The sequence below is a fragment of the Coffea arabica genome, chromosome 10c (assembly GCF_036785885.1).
Source record: "Coffea arabica cultivar ET-39 chromosome 10c, Coffea Arabica ET-39 HiFi, whole genome shotgun sequence".
Classification (NCBI taxonomy): Eukaryota; Viridiplantae; Streptophyta; class Magnoliopsida; order Gentianales; family Rubiaceae; genus Coffea; species Coffea arabica.
The window spans coordinates 31,958,298-31,978,710 of record NC_092329.1 but is presented as its reverse complement, the minus strand read 5'-3'; the positions used below and the strand labels follow the sequence as shown (position 1 = coordinate 31,978,710).

Genomic DNA, 20,413 nt, shown 5'->3' with positions numbered 1-20,413 from the left:
TATGTATCTTTTGTTTTGGGTTGCCACTTGAAGCTGGAAAAGTGCAAACCCTAAATTTTGGCTTGTATGAATGTATTTGGATTTTTATGATTTCACTTTGTGGTTTGTAAAGTATAAGTGTAGTTTGTGTTAAACTGGTTGGTGGTATATTTAAGAGTGAATGTTAGATGCCAGTGGCCATGTTATCTCTGAAGTTAACGTGTTTCTAATATTCTGCATGTTTAAAGGATTGGCTTGTTCGGGTGACGAATTTTGTTTTGATTAAAAAATTATACGTGGAAAGGGTTTAGTCGGTTTCCTTGCGTGAGTCCTGGCGAGAGCTAGGCAGGCGACCCACCAACCCTCTGGCTCACCTTAGGGGAAAGTGGGGCCGTCACAGTCTCACTATCTACTAACTTCCTTTTCTTAGTCATTATCTCCTTGAGAAACTTTGCATACGAAGGAATTTACATAATAGCATCAACAAAAGGAATGTTAATATGTAATTGTTTGAAAATGTTGACAAACTTCTCAAATTCTTTGTTATTTCTCGAAGGCTTCAATCTTTGAGAAAATGGCAATGGTGGAGGAATTGGTGTTGTATCTGCAATTTGTGGCTCATTTTCTTTCCCTTTAATTTTCTTACTATTCTCTCCTAACTCACTCAACTAGTTGTTTTCTCTTCTTTCACATTCTCTCTCACTTTCAACTATAGGCGGCTCACCTACTTTCTTACCACTACGGAGGGTTATAGCCTTCACATCCTCCCTTGGGTTCACCTCAGTCTTGCTAGGTAATTCCCCTTGGTTGCGATTGTTAACTGCATTTGCTATTTGCCCGAATTGGACCTCAACATTCCTGTACATATTGGTGAGTTGGTCCATCCTTCCCTCAATTCTCTCAAACTGTTGAGTAGTGGCACTGGCCTACTTTTCAATTTTATCATTTGATACATTTGCTAGCTTCTCAATTGCCAATTCCCAAGCTGGTTTGGATTCCAGAAGTGGTTGCTTCGATTGAAAATCAAGTGGATTAATTGGTCTTTGTTGGTTCCCTTAATCCTTCCATCCAAAATTTGGGTGATTATGCCATCCTAGATTATAGGTATTAGAGTATGGATTATTTTGGAGTGGACGGTTGTAATTGTTGAGATATTGAACCTGTTCGCTGCTAGAACACATAGAATCATCATGATCTCCGTCGCAAGTAATACAAATGCAACAACTACTTCTTGATTAGAACTAAAACCAACATGTCTATTAAACAACTTAACCACATTATCCATCTTTGCACTTAACATATTCAAGGTATCTACTTTAAGCATACCTGCGATTCTCCTTGTATTACCTCGTTCGTTGGCCCATTGGTAATTGTTAGCAGCCATTTCTTCAATCAATTGTTGAGCTTCCTCGGCTATCTTTCGCATCAATGCTCTTCTCGTTGCCGCATCTACATGCATCTTTGTTGGATAGGTGAGACCATTGTAAAATGTTTGGATTACTAGCCAATCTGGTAAACCATGATGAGGACATCTCCGTTGTAATTCTCGATAGCGCTCCTAAGTTTCGTACAATGTCTCTCCTTCCTGTTAAGAGAAACTAGTTATATACATTCCAAGTTTAGCAGTTTTTTCCAGGTGGAAAGAATTTATTAAGAAAGCCTTAACTAATTCAGCCCAAATAGTAAAAGTGTTTGGAGGATGAGATTGTAATCAAACCTTGGCTTTTTCCCTTAGCGAAAATGGAAACAATCGAAGTTTAATTGCATCATCAGTAACACCATTAAACTTAATTGTATCAAAAATTTCAAGAAATATTGACAAATGAGAATTTGGATCTTCGGTAGTGTGACGCGAATATTAGGAGGTTGTTTGTAAAGAAGATACTAAAGTGTATTTCTTTGGGTTTGATTTAAAACCTTATTTGTTTTAAAAGATTAGAAACCCTAATATTGTAATAAAAACCCTAGTTTACTTGTGACTAACCGGTTTTCTTAAATGTCTCATATTTTAATAGAAACCCTAATTTTAATCACTGGAATTGTAAAATCCCTCACGTTTTCTTAAAAATTTCCTTTTATTTGGAACTTATGATTTTATTAAAGCCCTACCACCCAGTCATTCCACACTAAGTGCAAATAAACCTAGAAAGTAGGGTTTCACTCTTCGTTTCCAAGATTGGAGCAAATTAGGCTTTTTTGCGATTTTTCACCGGATGATTTTTTGGTACGGAGCAAGGATCAAATTTGGTGATTAAAAGTGACTTTTAAGAGAGAACTAATATGTGAGTAAGGGCAATGATAAAAAGTTAGTGAATAGGAAGTAAAAACCCTAGTACGTGTGATTTTAAGAAAAACGGTGCGAACTGACGGGTACCGTGCACTACCGATTGAACGCACCATTTGACCATCATTTTTTATATACTTCATCTCTTTAATATTAGAGCCAAACATCAGCTATAAATCTGAGCAAGCTGGCCGAAATTTTTGACCAAAAACAACAAGGAAAAGGAAAAAAATTAAGAACCAATCTTGAAGCAACAAGTGGTAGTCTTCCCTTGGTTGGTTGACTAATGAACTTACCTCATATTTATCCCTAAAACCAACTCCAAAGCTCTTCATTTCTGCACCATCACAGCCGAGAGAGAGAGAGAGAAAAGGGAGAGCAAGAAAAACAAGAAAAACAACTATTTCATCTTGAGTTTGATCAACCAAGTGAGAAAGAAAGGAAACCAAACCAATTAAAGAGTGAGTTGTGAGTTGGGAAGCTAGGGGAACAAAAAATTTCCAAAGGAGGTGGAGAATCACTCTTCCAAGCTTTGTCTTTGAGGTATAAGATCTGATCATGGTTCTTGTTCTTTTAAATTTTGGTTTAAGATGTTATCTAGTCCATGTTTTGGCTTGATTACAAGATATGCAAGTTGTGGTGATGATTTTGGATGATATATGCAAGCTAGGGTTTGATTAATTTCTGCCTAACCTTGTTTTATATTTAGTATATGTTGTATATAAGAGTAGATAAGGGGCTTTGGTAGAATTGGAAGCAAGAAAATGGAAGGATTGACTTGAGATTTCAAAATTTCCAGATTTCTGGAATTTCAGGATTACATTCTGCCCGGTTTTAGTGCTCATAGTTAGAGGCTGAATTAGGCTTGGCCTAAAACATGAATGTTGTATAGAATGGTATTTTATAGGTGTCTACAAAATTTCAGCTCAATCGGAGCAACGTAGCTTGTGAAAAGATGAAAATACCCTCACTGTTCTAGGTTACATTCCAGAGTTCCGTGTGGACAGTTTAGTCTATTTGGTTGTGTTTATTCACTATAATCCATTCAGATTTAGCCATTTTCCAAAACATGAAAGTTTTAGTACACTGTCTTAGGTTTTCAACGCTGCCAAGAACGCCCTAAACGGACCTCGGTAGACTGAGATATGGTCATTTGAATGTAGGACAGTTGATTAGCCAAATAGTTGGAACCAGGTTATATGAATTGGGAATTTGACCAGGTTACACTGGAAATTGGACCAAGTGATCTTCATAAAAATTGTAGGCCTTCATCTTAGCTTCGAAACGGTATAAGTTGTGTCTAAATCCGATAAGTATAGTATCAGTTGCGTCATTTCCGCAAAAACCCGTCAAAACTGTCTTTTGTTAAGTTTCATTTCTGCACTTGTTATTAACTTAATCTTTGTTCTTGTATTGTTTTAAGCCTATGGAATGGCTATTGAACTGACTTTGACATATGAATAACTTTTGGTTGGATTGAGTAAAAGAATGAAGCCTAAATGGCTGGAAAATTAGGTAAACACAAAGGGCATGCTGGCCAATTTTACGCGCAAAGACTATAGAGAGACACTTGCGACTTGGGTTGAGTTGATATGAATAGTACTTGAACCATCTAGAACTTTGGCTATCTTGTTGTCGAGGGGTATATGTTAAAACCTAGCCGGACTTGTACCCTTGAGGAAAAGACATAATAATCAATGTAAACCCGTTTTTCTTGCACTTTTGACTTAAAAGTTATTTCCAAGTATACATGTTACAAAAATGTTCAGTTTGAAAAACGAGCAACCATTTTGTGACTATTCACCCAGTGAATTTCAATTTCTTGACCTTTATTGAACGAAACGTCTAAGTTTCGAACCTTACATGTTTTTCCAAGTTCTTAAGCAACTTTTTATCGCAGATTTGGACTCCAAGCCAGGAGTACCATCTGGACGAGATCATTAAAGCACTATACTTGTTTTGGTGAGTGCTTTCAAATACCGAATTGAACTTGATACTTGAACTTGATACGTGACCAATATGATTACATGTTATATACGTGAATTGTTAAGGCAAGAGTGTACTTTATCGCACTTGCCCTTATGTGATATATACTTGTTTATTGTTGCAATTGACTTGATATACTTGTTTATGATGCGCGCACTTCCTGGAATTCCAGAAACCCTACGGCGAGTTACTTAAGTCGAGCCGACAAGGGCTTGGTCGATTGGGTAACGAACCCTGGGTCTCTTGTTTTGTCGAGTGGAGTGATATCTTCTCGACTAATCGGTATACTCGAGTATTACCACCCGTGTTTCTTGAGGATTTTGGGTCCAGCTGGGGGTTTGAACGGTGGACGGAGAGTCGTTTAAGTGGTGTTCTACTGGAATGGTTACTTACTTGAAAGTTGACGGAGTGTCAACTACTACGTGATCAAGCTTCTGGTAATGCAATGGGAATTTGGCTCATGAGAGCCATCCGTATCCTTATACTTTGGAGTGATTATTGTTTATTGGATTATTGTTTCTTTTGAAAAACTTTTACACTCGCTCATTTTGAGATTTTCACTTGACGTGTTATTGCTCACTTTTATGAACTCTTCATGCTCGTTACTTTGCTATATCGAAAACTTGTACTTATAAATAATGGTCAATTTGCTATTTGGAACCTCACTGGGCTTTTAGCTTATTCCACTCCTTTTGTTTTCATTTCAGGGGTACGAGCGAGGCGTGAGATATGTAAAGTCTAGTATAGACTAGTTGTTTTGACTTTTGACTTGTACTCGCGCTATTAGCCGAATAGAATGTTTTGTATCCGGATTGTATACACTTTGAACCAGTTCGGGTATATTGAGGTTTTGTATCTTGATTGTGCATCAATGTAAATTATAAGCTTGAATTGCGATATTATTTATGGTCTATGGATGTATGTGTGACAGCCCTACCTCTCCCTAGGGCGAACCCTAGGGTATCAGCGGACTGCCTGCCCAACTCTCGCCGGGACTCAATCGATCAAAGAACTAGCAACTCAAAATAACTGGGAAAATAACTTCAAATTAAATTGTACAATCCTAATAACACATAACTATCAATCAACTTTCCAAACTGAATATGGCAAGCTAAGAGTCACACTTACCATTTCATACTACGAATTACATAACATAAGTCAACTTATAAATTCAAGCTTACAAAAGTAAAAGGTAAAGTCATCTTAATAAAATTTACAAGTTCAAGCAAAACAAAGCTAAGAAAGCTCTTGACCGTTAGTCCATCCCCGATCTGTTAAGGAAAACAAAGGGAGTGGGGTGAGCTAAAGCTCAGTGAGGTTCCAAGTAAAACAAATAAACACACAGCCAGTTTAAGGCATAGAATAATCAAGTAAATACCGTATGATACAATAACAATTAATCACAATTCAATTCAAGGATACGGGTGGCTTTCAAGAGCCAAAATCCCCTTGAGCTTGATCATAAATGTCTCCGTTGACACTCCGTCAACACTTGTATACACAGAATATTAAGTCCGTAGAACACCACTTTTACCTGCCTCCGTCCACCAATCAACCCCCCACCGGGCCCGCACTTCATAAACAGTAGTTAGGTAATACTCGAGTATACCGGTTTCAGTGTATAGTAAACAGTCCTCAAGGTTTATCGGCCTTCTCGACCAAGCCCTTGCTGGCTCGATAGAACCGACTCACCTATGAGGTTGGGTACCCAAACAGTAGTAGTAGTTGATGGGATATCACCCAAACAACTCAAGAACAATCACATATAGAGGATTCACATTTCACAATAGCAGTATACAGAGCCTCAATGGAAAGTAAGGGAGGACGAGTGCGATAAAGTACACACTCGCCTCCAATTTTATCAAATCAGGGTTTGGCTCAAACAGTCGTAAATCAAGTATTCAAATATTTTACATAAGCAGGTAGCAGGTAGTGGAACACTCACCTGTCAATCAAAAGAAGCAATCGATGTCAAACGTCTTAGTTACGGTCACCTTCGTTTCCCAAACCTAGGGCAACGAGCGAAATCGTTAACAATTAGATTCATTCCCCACTAGGTTAGGCTTAATAAGAGACCAAGTGAGTAGTCTAAGCTACTTAATCCGTCATGCAAACAAGGTCCAAACCATGGTAAAAGTTCATGAGCAAACAGGTTTAGTAGGTGCATGAAAGTTTGGCAAAAGAAAAGTTCCAATTATGCTTAAGGATTTCTTCTCGGGTTGCACAGTCATGCCCTGGCAGTCTTAGGAAAACGGTCATAACTCACTGTAGGAAAGTCAAAATTAGGTGTCGTCAGTGGCGTTGGAAACTAGACTCGAAGGGCTTTCCAACGGTACCAAGATCACACTGTGGTTCGTCTCCTATCAACAACAGTAATTCAGACAAGGTGGCTGTTTTTCTAACCCTGGATCAATATTAATCCTATACCAAACTACTCTAGTTCTAGGGCTAACTTCATTAGTTTTGATTCAAATTCACCCAATTCACTCCTCAAGTGATCATATATAAGGATTCAAGTCACTTAGAATCAATGGAGTTTACAATATAACATACAACATGATTTAAGGTAGCCATAATGATCCCATAACTACAAGAATCCTAAAACAGTCTACTAATGGTTCAAAATCACCACTTTACTTGCTTCAACTCCATTCCAACTTGCTCATAGGCTTAACCAATAGTTAACCTAGTTTATTAGGCTTGATGAGGACAAAATTTAACAGGAAAATTGAGGGAAAATCCCTCCTACAAGAACCGGCCAGCCTAGACAAAGCAACCAGCCCACACTTTTCAACATTTGTTCAATCTTCATCCTTACATGTTTTCTACTCAATCATCATATCAAGTGGTAGTTCTAGCCCAAAAGAGGTTTAAAACATAATAATACCTCATAAACAAACATGAATAAGAATCAAACATTTCATCAAACACTTGGTATACATACTAAGAAACCTAGCTACTACTTGTTTACTTCAAGAAACTAACTCAACATCTCAACCAAACAACTTATATCTTTGCTATTAACAATTCAAGTGCATGTTCTATCATCAAAAACCAAGATTTAAAGAACATGTACCTCTCTTGTGGTGAGCTTGAACCACCAAAATCAATCCACCAAAATAAGTCTCCAAGTTTGAATAAAGCACTTAAAGTTAGAGAAACTCTCTTACTAACTCTAATCTTTCTCTTTTGATTGTTGTTCTTGATTTGCTATGGTAAGAAAACAAGATTATGTAGCTCACTCTCTCTCTCTCTTGAAGCCAGAAATTCGGCCAACACTAAGAGAAAAAAAAGGCTTTAGCTAGTTTAAATAATCTTCTAATCTTGGTTCCAACAAGATACTTGGCTAGGATTTTGCCACATGTCCACTTACTTGTCCAATTCCTTCTTAATCTTTGACTAACACCTCTAACTGGTGTCTTAACCTTTCCAAATGCACCAATCATTCTTTAACACCTCTAACTAATCTTTCCAAATGCACCAATAATATTTTAACACCTCTAACTAACCTTTCCAAGCGCACCAATCATATTTTAGCACCTATAATCCTACATGTAAGATTTCTACCACTAATATAAAGACACTTGGTAAAATGTAAGTGGTGTATAATTAAAATCAATTCAAGAAAAATGTTTTTTTTTTCTTCAAGTAAAAAGGAATGAAATGTAATGCATGAAAATTATTGTAACACCTAGAAAAGCAAATGTAATGGCATATAATATATGATTTAAATCCTAGAATAAGGCAATTAATTTGAGGAATTTGTACTTTGAAAATGAGGGTTCTCACAGTATGCATGTGATACGAGTGAGTGAGTCCTGACGAGAGTTGGGCAGGCAGTCCGCCGAACCCTTTGGTATGCATTAGGGGGAGGTGTGGTCGTCACAGGTAGCATTACCTCCATATTGAGATTGTTGTACCATTTGAATCAATGATGGTTTAATCTCAAAATTATTAGCATTTACCGTTGACCTTGCGATCCTAGTTTGAGATCCTTGTGTACCCTGTAAAGCAAAATCTCGTAGAATTCGCCTATTTGGTTCATTTTTCGCCATTTCTTGCTCAAATGGTAATTCCATCAAGATTTCTTCTATCGGCTGCCAAACCTCTTATTCCTCTTGATGCGGTGTATTTCTCCTTTGTCTCCGAAGTGTCCTCTCAATTTCTAGATCAAAAAGTGCAACTTTTCGATTTGATCGATGCATACACTACAAATAAAAAACAAGAGAAATTTTTCAGTTTTAATTGTTATAATCAACTATAAACAACTTGAATAAAAACAATTGAAATGTCTAAATTAATAGAGATAATTAGGCTCTAATATTGTCGCTCCCCGGCAACGGCGCCAAAAACTTGACGAAATTTTTATATCAATACAAGTTTAAATCCAATTTTATACCCGTTAAACTGCAAGTATACAGGCCAAAATTGTAATTTAGGGCATGTATCGGGTCGATCCCGCAAGGAGCAAATTAACCAATTACTAGGTCCTTGTTTTCTCTATTATTTAGACTTATGAATAAATTTGAGCAGAGAAAGTATATTGCTATTGTCTACAAATCTGATACTACAAATTTAATTTAACAAATGCTAAATGCAATTGGAGAAATTTTACTCAAGGATGAATTTAGCGATGTAGATTCCACTTATGGCATAAACAACACAAATGAACAGATTTACCTCTTGTTATTATTCTTGTTTAACCAGGGATTCATTTCCAATTTTATCAAGTCTCATTTTCATGATAAAATGGCCTAAAGCAGTCTAGTTTTCCCTATTTTCATGAACATACAACTCAAGTTCTACTCATGTTTTTCCATTGTTACTACCAATTCTCATTGAATAATAACAAATATAAACATGCTATTGGTGATCAAACAATAACAAGCAATTACAACAACACAAATAGGCAAGTCAATACAAGATACAACAAGTGTAAATCACATTCAATTCATATCATTTAGTCATAAGTTTCATCTACTCCCTAGATAAAGAAGTTTAGCTACTCATGAACGATATAACAATCAAACTTACAAGTTTATTCATGCAAAACATCATAAAGTACAAGTACAAGAAAGATAAAAGAAAGCTTAGCCAATTGATGGTGAAGCCCTCAAATTTCTGCTATGTTCTTGTACAAAATGATTACAAGTGAAAACTCCAAATGCTTCCCCAAGAACTCCTAACTAGAGAGCAACCTGTTGCAAGAAGAAAAACTAGCTACATATCCTCTGCTCTGGCTTCTCCCTTGAGTTTCTGCATAAAAGGTGGTAGAAAGTCACTTTTTTTCTTTTTCATGATTTTAATCACTTAGATTTTGTAAAAGAAGTCAAAAGATATGTTGTTTTGACTTGTCAATAACTCATTTTGTCTTCCCTTTTGTTGCAGAAGCATGTGCCACCGAATTCTCTCTCCCAAGATAGCTGGAAAGTTGTGTAAAAAGTGAGAAAAAATGGCTGTACCACTTGCAGAAGAGAGAGGCAGATCTGAGTCTCGGATCCGAGGGGTGGAGAACGATCTGAGCTCAAATCAAGGCTGATCCGAGGCCTTTCTCTTATAGATCCGAGGTCGGATCGTTTGACCTCGGATGCACTGCTCCAGATGTAGACACCAAATTTTTAATTTAGTTTTATTTACTTTTATTTTTATTTTTAGTTATTATTTATTTTTAATCTCTTATTTTTATTTTTAAGACATTTTCAGTACTAAATTTCAGAAAAAGAAAAAAAAAGGGAACAAGCTCACGCGCCCTAAGATGCACACGATCCAAACCCCTCCTCAATTTTATATCAGAAAACATGCGTAGAAAAATTCCAACTCCCTTTACATTTTTTGTTTTCTCCATTTCTTTCTATCATTTTTCTTCACCACCGGATCACTTGGTCCATTCACTTGGCTCTCATCTACCACCCGAGAAGAACCTGGAAATTGAGAATAATCTAATGGTTGGGGGAGAGGCGGTAAGCTGTCATTGTTTATAGACCATTAAGATGAGGTTTAAGGGTTAAAAGGGGATATAAAAGGAAAGCTAGGGGTTCAGGAGATAGGGGGTGGGACGGCAGATGAGAAATAAGAGTTCGGGGAAGAGAGCATTTGAGGACGGCTAAGAGAAAGGAAGAGTGAAAGAGGAGTAACGGCGAAGGAAGAAAAGAAAAAAAGTTTTCTGGGCAAAGGGTTAACAGAAAGGAACTGAGAAAAGAAAAAGGGGTTATGGCTAGGTTTTGAAGGGAGATAACGATGGGATAGCTAAAACAAAACCAGAGAGGGAAGATGTGACGGCCCCACTTTCCCCTCTTAAACATGTATTGTAATAAATAAAAGAAAATGGAACATGTATTAAATTTTAAATAAGAAATAAAATTTTCAAGCTCCCACACTCTCTTCCCCTTACACCGTTATTCTTAAGTAAATCAGGATATTTTTAAATCCTCAATTTTTATAAAAATTCAATTAAGCATTTAATTTAACCACTTTTTCATTATATGTAATATTTATAATATCAAGGTAAATAAAATAAAATAAATGCAAAGCACACACATGATTTTGTCGAGTTCTCACATCCTTCCCCCCTTAAGAAAATTTCGTCCTCGAAATTTCATACTTTTAATCGTAAAGGTCCTGGGTATTCTTTCCGTAATTTATCTTCCATTTCCTCATCACTTCCTTCAATCATTCATGTTTCCACCAGATCTTAACCAAAGATATTTATTTCTTAGCGTTTTCTCTTTCCAATTTAAATTTTGTATCGGCTACTTCCCCACGTATATAAAATTTAATTTTTTTATACCATTCAATTGGGTATTATACCTAATTAAACAATCCATACCTATGATAACATTATAAACCTGACATTATTGCTCCCTAAACTCTATATTTCTCACAATGAGTCGATTTACAACATATATCAAGCTCAAGTACACTTTAATAAGAAGTCGAATAAGTCTTTAATTTAAGTACATTCAGCATCCAAGCATGGCAAAGTTCTGACTTGATCATCCCAACCTATCGGTTTTTTGGGTTAGTCCATATTAAAGCAAGTGGACCTTGATATTCCTATCTTTATTCACAAAAGTTTGGAACTTTTTTTTCCTAGCCTATCTCACAATTGTCGGTTCCATGTCCCAATAATATCATTCCATTCAGTAGAACTATTAAGTCTTGGCTTCAACATTCATCTATCATTACTTCTAAATTTATGAGATGATAAATAGATCAAATTTACTAACTTTTAAATTTTATACATGTTCTCGCCCTCTCCTACCTCTTGTCATCAATAGTGATTATATCAACTACTTATAAACATGTTACGATATGTATTTCCTTAGACCCATAAACTGTAATGATTCACCATAACATCATTGTCCTAATAATCACAACCCACTCCATGTATTACATTTCTTTGAATTCCATTGCAAAATAATTCATTTTCTTATTTAGTTCATCTAAGCCTTGCCTTAATAGTTAAAGCACCATTAACCTTAGTCTTGGCTTAATCTTATCCATTGATGGGAGTTTATTTTATACTGACTACCGTGTGTAATCATCCCAACATAGTCAAGGTGACAATCGTTCAAGTACATTTACTAATCCAATTACCCCATTAGTAACACTAATTAAAAAAAATTCCTTCGTAAATTATAGATCTACTACGTCTAATATCCAATCAAAGGGTATGATCATTACATATGTACATCAATGGCTCTTGAGTATTCCAAATGATCTCAAACATTTCATACAATAGCCCCAAATAATCCTCCAACAAAATTTAAGGAGCCACAATGCCATCGAGAACTCACTTCACATGGCAAATTCGTCAAACTCATCTCACCTCAATTTTGAAAACACTCCTCAAGGTTTAGAGCTATTCACAACTGCATAGTTCTTACTTAAACTACGATTTCACTCAAATTCTATGCCTAAACCAATATTTTGGGTAAGAGATGGCATATATTCCATTCACCATTGAATGACTAGTAAAATTATTCATCTTAAATACAGAATTGGCACTAATCTTCAAGATCTCACTATTGGCTCTTCACCTTTAACTTTCAAAAGTTAGACTTGGTCCTTCGATTCACTTTTCCAAATTTAATCATGCTTTCTAGTCACATCATAATACAATATACTAAATTCTTCCCAATTTGCAAATACACCATTGAATGAAATATCTGGTATTTGGGTACAAGAATCTGACAATAGGATAATTCACACCTCAGGCTGGCCAGTCCCAAGAGTAACTTACCTATATTTGAGATTCCTACCCAACATACATACCTAATATTCCCCAACTATAAACTTTTGTTCCACACTTAACAAGCCAATCCCCACAGTCCGAGAATCCTCTCTCGGCACGAGCTCGATAAGAGCTCTGATACCACCTGTGACGGCCCCACTTTCCCCTCTTAAACATGTATTGTAATAAATAAAAGAAAATGGAACATGTATTAAATTTTAAATAAGGAATAAAATTTTTAAGCTCCCACACTCTCTTCCCCTGACACCATTATTCTTAAGTAAATCAGGATATTTTTAAATTCTCAATTTTTATAAAAATTCAATTAGGCATTTAATTTAACCACTTTTTCATTATATGTAATATTTCTAATATCAAGATAAATAAAATAAAATAAATGCAAAGCACACACATGATTTTGTCGAGTTCTCACAGAAGAGTCTGAGAGAGAGAGGACGGCTGATAAAAGAAAGAGTTGGCGGCTGGGTTGGGTAGGAAAAAGCAGAAGAAAAGAGGGGAAAAGAGGAACGAAAAAAAGGTTATTGAGGGAAGAATCTGATGACGGCTGAAGGAAAGAGTGAAGGGAGAGTTTGGATGGCTGGAGAGAGTTGAGGAATGCATGATGGCAGAGGGAAAGGAAAAGGTTTTTACGGCTGAAATCTGTGGCGGCGGAGGAAGAAAAAAACCAGAGAGAGCAAGGGACGGCTAGAAAAGGAGATAGTACAGAAAAGGATGATGGCTGGAAGAAAGTGAGTGGTGGTTAGAGAAAGGGCTATAGAGAAAAAGAGGAGTTGGTGGCTAGGTTTTGAGGAAAAGGCAGAAAACAGAGCAAGGGAAAATAGGGGAGGCTTCGGCGAGGAAAAACAGAGGAAATAAAAAGGGCGGCGGACGGTAGGTAAGAAGAGAGCAAAAGTAAAAAAGGGAGGTCTTTTGGGGCTAGGAAAAATAGAGAGCTTCGTTTGAGAGCAAGGGGGAAGACGAGATCTGGAACTGTTTCCTTGGCCAACCAAGAAGCTATTGAAGCTGCTGACCCTCATAAGAAGCTATCGTCATTCCACCACACCATCTTTAGTCGCAAATCTTCATCGAAAGGGAGAGCAAGAACTGTAAGGCTTTCATTTTCTTTTTATGTTAGTTTTTCTCTGATGATTGAGCCTTCATGCTGAGAAGTGTTTTCCGTCTCTTGGTGAAGAAGCTTGCTGTAGTTTCTTTATGCTTTTCTTTCCATTTTACAGTCTAAAGTTGCTTCCTTTTGCTATTTATTTGCTTCCATGCTATCTGATGGTTATTTGCTGATGGGTTTTGATCATTGAACCTGTTTTCTTTCCCTAAAAGTGAGAAACTTGCTTGATGATGGGTGTTTATGCGTGGCTTTGGCCTAGGATAGAAGTTTTGCAGTTTATGTGAGTGTGTTTGATAGGTTTTAGTTGAACTTTGGTATAATAGTATATGTATGGGATGAGCTGCAAGTTTGCTGCAATTTTTTTTCTTTCTTTCTTTTGTTGTCGGTCAATTCAGATTTTTCGGTCGTAATCCTGCAACAAAAATGTAGTCTTCGACCCTTTACCTTGTCCATTTTCCATTTCATATGAGATTCTGGGTTCTTGCTCAATTGGGTACTTATTTGTTTCAATTTGATGAATATGGTTTGTTTGGTTTATTTGAATGCTTGAAGTGATTCTGGGTTTTGTTGTTTGGTTGAAACTTTATGCGAAGTAACGTTTGTATTCTGAAATCGAGAAGAAGATAGCAATGTTTTTTTTTTGGATGCAGAACGATGTTGCAGCAGCTTTCTTCGAAACCTTGCATGGCAACTTTTAAAAATTATGTTGCGACCCCTCAAATTTCCCTTTGTTCTTCTATGGCCCAGAAAATTAGAAGATTTGATCAATTTTATCCTTTTAACATATTATCTTCCCTTGGCATGCTTTCATGTGATTATTGGACAGAACATGCATGATGTTTTGGGATGAAATTTGAGGTTTAACAATTTTTGAGAGATTTATGATTTTGATTTGGATTTTTAGTGAAATTTTAGGTAGTTTTGTTGTTTAATCATGTCAAATTGATTTTCATTTATTTTTTGTGAAATTTTTACCATTTGATGGGTAGGTTTTACCTCAAGCCTTTAATTTTAAATTATTTCCTTTTAAATCCCTAATATTTGTAATAATAATGATTTGACCCCTTAAGCTTCTTTAATCCTTTCAATTGGGTACTTATTTGTTTCAATTTGATGAATATGGTTTGTTTGGTTTATTTGAATGCTTGAAGTGATTCAATTTCATGTTTATTTCCATTTCATGTGATTATTTTGTTAATTAAAGTGATGCCTTGACCTTTTCTTTGTTTTTGGAAAGTAAATAAGTAATTTCATTTCATTAGGGCATGAACATAAAGGAGGTACACCCTAACCCTTATTTCTCACTTTATTTGATCTTACATACCCTATGTGACTTTATGTGTTTAATTGCATGCATATTGAAAGTGTTTTATATTTATTATTTTATTTACTTACTTATTGGCTTTAGGTTTGTATATTTATTTTAGTTCAATTTTGATTATTTGAAAGGCACTTAAATGCCAAATTTGTAATAGTTAGGTATTTATTCTAATTATTTATTTATTTCCCCTTTTAGCTTGTAGTAGGGTTCCCCAAGTGTAATAGATAGGGCTTATGTGCTATGTGTTTGTGTGTGCCTATATGCCTATGTGTTTAATTGCTTTCCCTAGACTTTTGCATCTAGATAAGCATGCTTGTGTGCTACGTGCTATGTGAAACTGTGTGCTTTGCATGCCTATTTGCTTTAGTATTATATTTGATTATGTGGATGGAATGTACATTACCGTGGCTAGTTCAATGCTAGTCATGGTCTTCCCTTCAATTGCTCACAAGTCCAATGCTTGTGAGAGAGTGTTAGTAAATGGCTAGTCCAATGCTAGACCCAATAGGGCCGTCCCTCGCTAGTACATACTCGTATGCCTTCACTATATTTCATTCATTTTTCCTTCTAGTATTTCTCATTTTTGCATGCTCCCCTAACCTTTCCCTTACACATTTAGGGCTGCATTCTCATTTTAGACTAGTTCATTTGCTTGCATAGGTTAGGGAGTTACCCTTTTGGTAAGGGAAACAAATGAGTATAGCTACACATAACCTTAGCACGCTTGTTTTCTTGCTAACCAAAAGTCGTGATTTAGGGTCTCCCCGTACCCGTTTTGCTTGCATTCCTTTAAGGCTCATGCATTGCCAAGGCACATTACCATTTGCACACTCCCACTTTACACACTATCACTTTTTCTGTGAAGACCCAAAATTTTCTTTATTTTATTTTATTTTACTGGCTTAATTAATTATTTAATTTGACTATTTAAAATTCATTTATATGGAAAAATGCCTCTCTTATGTTTTTAAAGCGTTTTGCTAGAAAAGTTACTTTTCGAAAACTCGTTTAGTTCGGAACAACAAGTACACATTTTTGAGACTATATTTGAATTAAGGGTGTATTAATTTTGAAAAAGTAAGAATGCTCAATAGTGAATTAAGAAAAGTCGTGAGGACTCGTAAAATTTATTTATTTTGAACTCTTGTTACGAGTTTATTTAAATATTTAATTGCCTGTTTGCCCTGAATATTATTTTCTAACCTTTTTAGACCCAATTACATGGAACTATGACTTACATGTATTTTTAAAATGACTTGTTATGAAAATTAATTTTTGGAAACTCGTTCAGTGAGAATAGTGAATACGCGTTTTGGAGACAGAGATTGATTTGGAGATACAGTGAGCTTGGAAAATTGGAGACTTGTACATTAGCCTTAAAATAGGTATTTTTATGTTTAGGTGCTCAAATATTAGTTAGTAATATTATCGTTATAAGAATTTCTTCGAGATTTTGCGTTATCGCGCTTAAATTGGAAATACGCGTTTTCACACGCGCGATTTAATTGAGGGACTTTAGACCCTTATTTTGGGACAATTAAGAGTGAATAATATTTATATGAATAGAAGTGCATTAGGGGTTTAGTGCACTAGTGCAACAAATTCGAGAGGAATCGAACACGAAACGGACGGGAAAAAGAGTTGACCTTTGAATCAATGAGAGCCACACATTTTAGTTTCACATGGGAGCATCACACTAGATTAAAATTCTCCACATACTTACCTCAATTACTGACTCTTTTGCTTCCATTCCAGCCGTGCACCTCAAGAGAGAAAAGAACCAAGTTTCTTCTTCAAATCTTCACTAATCCTCCACCAAATCACCTCAAACTTTGAACACACCTTGCTAAGCACTTGGTGATCATCTTAAGCTAGAAGAAGGACATCATCTCACGGTTTTTCTTGGAGTTTTTGGTGACCAAAATTTCTGGTTTTATCATCTAAAGAGGTAATAGACGATCAACCTCTTGAATCTTAGTTTATGGAAGTAGTATTGCACTTATAAGTTTGTATTTTCATGTGGGTAACTTTATTTATATTGGATTTTGGTGTGTGGGCTCTATGAACTTCCACAATGACTTGAGGACTGATTTGATGATTGATGATGAAATTAATGGTGGTTTAGTGCTTAAATTAGTGGATTAATGTTATATTGTTGGTAGAAAATCAAAGGAGGTGCTTGGAGCAAAAGTGACCGTTTTACCCCTGCCTTGTCCGACCTTTTTTGTGCAAAATTTTGAGGTTCTAATGGCTTGTTTATGTTGTTTACATGTTACATTGGTTGTGTAGAAAGTTTCATTGAAAAATAACATGATTTGGTTGGTTAAATGTGTTGAATTCCAAAGTTCACCAAATCTGGAAAATTTTCCCGGATTGCCCAGGCAGTCATTTTTTTTGGCTATATCTTTTTCCTCCGATGTCGGAATCTAGTATCGTTTGTGGCACGAGAAACTAGACATCCCCATATTTCTAATGGTATAAAATAGGCATCCTGATTCCACCCGAGCAAACCATACCACTCATTTGAACTTGACTGTTCTGTTTCTTGGGTTCACTGGAAGGCAGAACAGGAACTACAAATTGATGCTCAAATTGGGGCTAGTTGTGGACAGATTTCGAAAATGGTTTCTTCTGAGAAATTGTAGCTTTATGAATGTGGTTTCTAAAGCCACTAACCATGCTCAATTCGGAGCTGAATTAAGTGAGTTGTGGCCAATGTTTGAAACTGACTCAGTTATCAAATTCTTCATTTTGGACTGATCCTTCATTTTGGACTGATCCTTATCTAATCTTAGTTTGGGGTTTGTTATCCGAAATTTTTGGTATTAATCACCTATCAAATGTACCTTGGACATATCTTAGATATTATATATTGAAATGAACCGTGTTTGAGGTGTTTTATTGGCCAAACGTTTTGAAAACAGAAAAACGGAAGTCCAAGGCAGATTTGCCGAGGAACTTCTTGGGACTTTAGTGATTTCGTTAACCAACTTTCTGAATGAATTTTCCTATAAAATTTGGTAAAGGAATAGCTCTTATATGGTAGGATAATATTACTAAATTTGGTGCCATTCCGAGTCCATTTCAATGCTTAACCAAGGTCCCAAAGTTGTGAATTAAACTTGGAATTTACTTAACAGTTTCACATTTTCACTAACTTTGAGTTACCATATCTTGGTCCTCAAAACTACGATTCTTGCTCCGCTTGTTTTGCTTTAAACTTTGATTGTAATTCTAATTGAGTTACAAATTTCGGAGGCTGGTTTGCAACATGTGAACTTTACCGAATTTCCAAAGTTGCCCAAAAACCAATCTTGAAACTGTCTTGGTATTCTAAAACAGTAACTTTGAGCCAACTTTTGAATGTCATCCATTTGGAATCATGGAAAAGTGTCTTCTAGAAACTTTTAGTACTTGGGAAGTAGTTTCCAACGGTACTAAGTTTCTAATTTTTGACTCGTAGAGAGTGAGATCTGATTTTTCAAAGTTTGCTGTCGAATCTGGAATTTCCGAACTTAAAGGAAATTGAGGGTTTCAAACTCTCCATTTTCCTCCGATATTGCTAGACCGTTTTACACTTGATTTCAAAGACGAAAATCAGATTTCTCTTGTGTTTGTGAACGCCACTTCCGAGGCTCGATTATAAATAATTAAGGTTCAATTCATGAATTTTCCTTAGATTATACACTAGTACAACCTTCTTTGATAAGTAGAGGTTCTAAGTGATAGTGTATAATAATTGATGGTTATTTGCTCAGACGCCCAAGGAAACCTTCAAGAGGAACTCGAAGTGGACGCATAAACACTTGTTTGCATACTTACTCGCTTGTTCTGAATAGGTGAGTGTTCCATATAGGAGTACGTAATTTGAATAAGTCTGTGACATGCTTATTCCATGATCATTAAGTATTAAGTGCTTCATGTTAAGTATTTACTATGCTCGTGCATATTTAAGTAATGTATATTTGAATTATTCGGCATGAAATGCTTGAAGAGCATATTTGTAGACACCAATTTTTTGGTGTAATTTCTTTTACTTTTTATTCTCATTTGTCGTGGTTGCTTTTAGTTTTTTTTTATTATTTTTAAGTTTTAGCGTAAAATTTCTCAAAGGAAAAAGAAAAAACGTTCAAAAAATATGTTTTAGTTGTTTCAGATTTAGTTTCATTATTTAAAAATGAAAATGAAAAATGAATGAAAAATTGAAAAAAAAATGAAAAATGGAAAAAGGGGAAAAGTGGAATTTGCATTTTTGTTGTTTTTAGTTTATTTTATCCAATGTTAATTAATTTGCTTTTGTCATTTTATTTTTATTTTTGTTCTAATTATTTAAAGAGAAAGAAAAGAGAAAAAAAAGGAAAATTGAAAAATAGCCATTTTTATTGTTTAGTTTTTTGTTTAAAATTATTTTTGTTTTTGTTATTATTATTACCTGGTTTGTGTAATTTTGTTATTATTATTATTATTTATATTATATTTTATCATTTCTGTAATTATCAAGTTGTTTAAAAAAAAAAAAAAGGAAATGTCGCGCATACAAGCTGCGTTTTGTTGCAGCTTGCAAAGGAGCATCAGGCGGCTCCTTAGCTGCAAATATAGGGGAAGTCGCTGGAGTTTTAGGGTTGGGGGTTGCCCATATAAAAGCTAAGAGGAGTGAAAGCCGCCAAGGAGAAGAAAAAAAAAAGAAAAGAAAAGAGAAAACAACAGCAGCTAAGAAAGCTAAAGGAAAACTGAGGGAGAGGTTTGGCGACGGGATAAGGAAAGGAAGGGAGAGTTTCTGGGGGGGGTGGAAAGGCAATAGGCTAACAAAAACAGGGCTGGAAAAGAGAGGTTCTGGAACGGCAAAAAGGAAACGCTAAGAAGGTAGAGAAAGGGGACGAAAAAAAAGGAAAGCAAGGAGTGGGTGGCTGTTGAAGAAATCAGAGGAAGAACGTTTGGTAGCCAAAAAGATAAAGCTTTTGGGCTGAGCAAGGACACCTTATTCATCATCCCAGATCTCGATTTGCCCATTGAAAGGGATAAAGGTAATGCCTTTCATTTGTTTTTCTGTCCATAGATCGTTAAAATCATGTTAGAAAGTTTGAGACTTTGCTGCGATGCTTGTTTCTGTTTGCCCTCTACCGTGGATGTTTTGCTTGTAAATCTGTCGGTGGGGGAAAGGAACTAAAACTATGGGTTTTATATTGTGAATTTTCCAAGTAAAAATCTGCAAGTGGGTTTAATCTGAGGTTGTTTTCAATCATGCGAATGTTCTATTCATTTTTCATGTCACGAGTTCGGCATCAGGAAAATTGCAGGTTTTTTATTCCAATATCTTTGTATGCTTGGATGTTTGATTTTGCTCTGTTTGGGTCACTTGAAATGAAGTTGACGTTTGGAGTAAGCAGGAGGAAGTATCTGTTTTTTTCCTTGTTTGCAAACTTGGAGTTTAAATTTTTGCTGCAGTTTCTCTCTTTTCTTTTGTTACTGATCAAAAACTGATTTGCT

At 35.8% G+C, this 20,413-nt stretch overlaps 1 non-coding gene across 1 annotated transcript; it reads left to right on the top strand.

Annotated features, from left to right (window-relative positions):
• The first annotated feature begins 1,493 nt into the window (after positions 1 to 1,493).
• LOC113715286 (small nucleolar RNA R71) lies at positions 1,494 to 1,600 on the top strand. Its single transcript, XR_003453922.1, has one exon. It is a non-coding gene; the product is annotated as a small nucleolar RNA R71 (small nucleolar RNA).
• The last annotated feature ends 18,813 nt before the right edge of the window (positions 1,601 to 20,413 follow it).